We start from the raw sequence: 3697 nt of genomic DNA, 5'->3' as shown, positions 1-3697 counted from the left end.
GTCGTCCCTGACCCTAGGCATGGCGGTGGCACCCCTGGGTCTGTCCACAATTCTAGTGGGGGAAATGTTTCAGTCTCTGTTCAGGAATATGGAGGAAAAGAATTCATTAAAGAGGTCAGCTTTTTCATTTGCCACAGTCATCAGATTGCCAAGCCTATCCTGTAGGGGCCCCATGTTACCTGGTGCCTTCTTCTTACTCCCTATATATTTGAAAAGGGACTTTTTGTTATCCTTAATTCTGGTTGCTAGCCCTAGCTCCATCTCTGCCTTGGGCTTCCTAACTGCCTCCCTGCAGTCCCAAGCAACAGAAGTGTAATCCTCCTTGGTGATAGCCCCTTGCTTCCACTGTTTGTACACCTCCTTTTTTTGCCCACAGGCATCCCTAGATGCCTTTGCTGAGCCATGGGGGCTTCTTAGCACTCCTGTCCAACTTGGTGTGAATTGGGACTGACTTTCTTTTAGCTCAGAGGATTGTCTCCTTGAGGAACAGCCACCTGTCTTGGACCCCCATCTCATTGAGGCTCTGAGACCCCAATGCCTCTCCTACTAACCTTCTTAGCTTACAGAAGTTGGCCCTCCTGAAGTTGAGGACCTCTGCCTTGATGCTTGCTTTGCTTTGTGCTGGATAGTAAATTCCAGCAGGTGATGATCACTGTCGCCCAGGTGGTCGAGTACCCACAGACCTCTCACCAGGTCATTGCCTGTGGCAAGGACCAAGTCCAGCAAGGCATTTCCCCTAGTGGGACTATGTCAAGGTTCTGTGACTGTGCGAAGACTTACAATTCTTCCTTCTTGTTTCCCAGTCTCTGTGCATTCATGTACAGGCACCTAAGGTGACTAGTTGATTGCCCTGATTTCTCAGGAAGTATGAGAGCACCTCCCCCATTGCCCCCTCTTGCTTGCTATTCCTCAAGGTCTTCCACTTCCTCACTTACCTCAGGGCTTTGGTGTCCAACCCCTGGCAAACCTAGTGTAAAGCCCTCCTCAGTAGGTTAGTGAGCCTGTCTGTGAAAAAGTTCTTCCTACTCTTCATGAGGTGGATCCCATCTCTTTCCAGCAACCCTTTTTCTTGGAAGAACATCCCATGGTCAAAGAAGCCAAAGCCCTGTTGGTGACATCACCTGCACATCCAGGTGTTGATCTGCAGGATGCACCTACTCCTGCTTGGGCCCCTTTGACTGGAAGGATCCATGAGAGCACAACCTGAGCCCCTGACCCCTCACCTTTTTACTCAGAGCCTTGTAGTCACTTTTGATCTGCTCAGGGTCTCTCCTGGCAGTATCATTGGAACATGTTTTTATTTTCCTGTAAAGGTCTATTAAAGTTTCACTTAGAGGTGGGAAATGTGGACCTGGGGAGCTGCAGACCAGTTAGCCTAACATTCATCCTTGGAAAGGTTCTGGAACAAATAATTAAACAATTAGTTTAAAAGCACATAACCAACAATGATGATAGAGACAGATAACAACCAAAGTTGATTTTTCAAGAATAAATTATGCTAAACCAGTTTGAATTCCTGCTGTGAAAGAATAGCTGGCCTAGTGAATATGGCTGAATCAGTAGATATGATGCATTTTGGTACTGGTTCTACATTATAGTCTATATGCAAACTAGAGAAATAAGGTCTCAACCAAATCATCATAAGATGGTACACAGCTGGTTGAAAAATCATCATTGTTTTATGAGGGGATATAGCGTGGGTCTATTTCTGTTTGTTATTTTCAATGCTGACCTGAGTGATGGAATAGAAAGTGCATTTATAACATTTGCAGAAGATAAGAAACTGGAAGGTGTTGGAAATGCTATGGAGGATAGAATTACAATTCAAAACGATCTTGATAAACTGGAAAAATGGTCCAAAATCAATAAGATGAGCTTTAATTAAGACAATTGGAAAATTGCTGTTGTTATGAAGGGCGAATCAAGTGCATACATCCAAAATGAGGTTGTAACAGAGTGGCCTGTCCCCTAAGTAGGAAAAGGAAACAAGCTGTGAGAGAATGATTTTATTTGCCAGGATAGGGCAGGCTGTCATGCTGGGTAATATGAATAGAAGGTGGAGTTGACAATGGATTTTGGTTTATTTAATTGTTTTCTTAGTGGCTGGTGTTTGTTTGATAGAATATGAACTGTCTGAGGGGCTAAGAGGAGAACTAACAGGACTGCAAAAGAGAGCAGGATAAAGGACCTATTTACAGGCGAATGTCTAGCTAAACAGTAGTTCATCAAAAAGGATGTGGGAATTCTGGTGGGTTACATTAAGTATGAGTCAAAAATGTGTTGCCCTTGCAAAAACGGTAAATGTTATTCTGGGTTGTTGTAGCAGGGCACTAAGGTGCCTGCTACTGATAACAGTAATATGGGTTCAGCTGCCAATCACTAGGGCAGCACAGGTGTGTGTTGCTGGGGCAACCAGTCTGCTCAGCTGAGCAGAAGGGGGCAGGGCCTGGCTTTTATAAACAGCCAAACTGAGGCTGTAAGGTCAGTTCCTCTCTGGCTGCTGAGGAAGTAGGAACTCTGTGGAAGTGGGCAGAGGAAAGAAGCCCGATGGCCTGAGCAGCTTCTGTTGGGAGGAGACTGGGTGGAGGAAGCCCTGGTAGGGATTTTGGGAGGAGAAACTACCTGATGGTTTAGAGTTTATGTTTAGCCAGGTATGTTTAGCCAGGTGGCTTAGTTCTTGAGTTATAGCCAGTTGGCTCATGTCATTTTGTTCATTTGTTGTAAGACCAGAGGACCGGGTGAGGCTGTAGGGGTTGGAGGAGGCCTCATGGGAGGTCCCCAGTAGTGGGGGGGGTCCTGGCGCTGGAGAGGGCGCTGCATTTTGGGGTGTCCTGACCCTTGCCCCAGTGTGGGCAGTAGTGGGAGGAGCCCAGTGTGGGCGCAGGCAAGAAGCCCCAGTGGGGCGCGAGACCCGAGACGGGGGTCTGGGGGCCAGGCACGGCGACAGCCACCTGAGCCCTGATTGCAGGAGTCATGAGACAAGGCCCCAGTGCGGGCGTCGTGATCTCAGAGCCAGGCCCCAGTGAGGGCATGAGCATGAGCGCAAGCCAGGCCCCGGAGAGGTCAAGCAACTGAGAGAAGGGCCCCGGAGAGGTTGAGCAACTGAGAGAAGGGCCCCGGAGAGCGTCCGTGAAGGCGCGGGCATTAAGAACTGACTCAACAACGTCTGGTACATCTGAGAGGCTTGGGGCGTGGTATAAGGGGAGGTAGGAGCCATGCATAGCCCATAAGATGGGGTGCACCAAAATCTATCCACATAGAACAGGGGCCAGGAAAAGTAAGAGCACTGTGTCCAAGGGGACAGACAAAGGCAGCCTCCTTTAGAATACTTGAACCATCAAAGACATGGCGGGTGAGAATGAGGGTGCTTAATCGCCAGCTTGGCACAGTAGGGGGCGCCAGGAGAGATCACGGCCGCTCCTGGGTCCCCGCCCTATGACAGTTGTATTAAAAGGAACATTGGATGTAAGACATAGGTGACACATAAGGGAGAAGCACAGGGGGCTTGTGTCCCCCAGATTTCTGTGCTGATGGCAGGGTGTGGGGTGTGGGGCTGTAGCAAGGCTGGAGCCAGGGCCTGGCAGCAGCAGGGGTGGCATGATTTCTGTGCTGACAGCAGAGCATGGAGCTGCAGCCTAGCCAGAGCCAGTGCCCAGCAGCAGCCAGGGCGGCAGTGGCAGCGCAGAGTTGTGCCCAA

The 3697-nt window shown here is 49.2% G+C and overlaps 1 long non-coding RNA gene across 1 annotated transcript in view; it reads left to right on the top strand.

The window, feature by feature from the left end:
• LOC109291048 overlaps positions 1–3697 on the top strand; it is a 23838-nt gene that overhangs the window by 7387 nt on the left and 12754 nt on the right. The window contains exon 2 of the long non-coding RNA XR_002095748.1: positions 2054–2056. This is a non-coding gene — a long non-coding RNA (uncharacterized LOC109291048). The remainder of the gene's footprint in view (positions 1–2053; positions 2057–3697) is intronic.

Source organism: Gavialis gangeticus, unplaced genomic scaffold, assembly GCF_001723915.1.
Source record: "Gavialis gangeticus isolate Ggan-Ray unplaced genomic scaffold, GavGan_comp1, whole genome shotgun sequence".
NCBI classification, from domain to species: Eukaryota; Metazoa; Chordata; order Crocodylia; family Gavialidae; genus Gavialis; species Gavialis gangeticus.
This window is presented reverse-complemented; position numbering and strand designations above follow the sequence as displayed.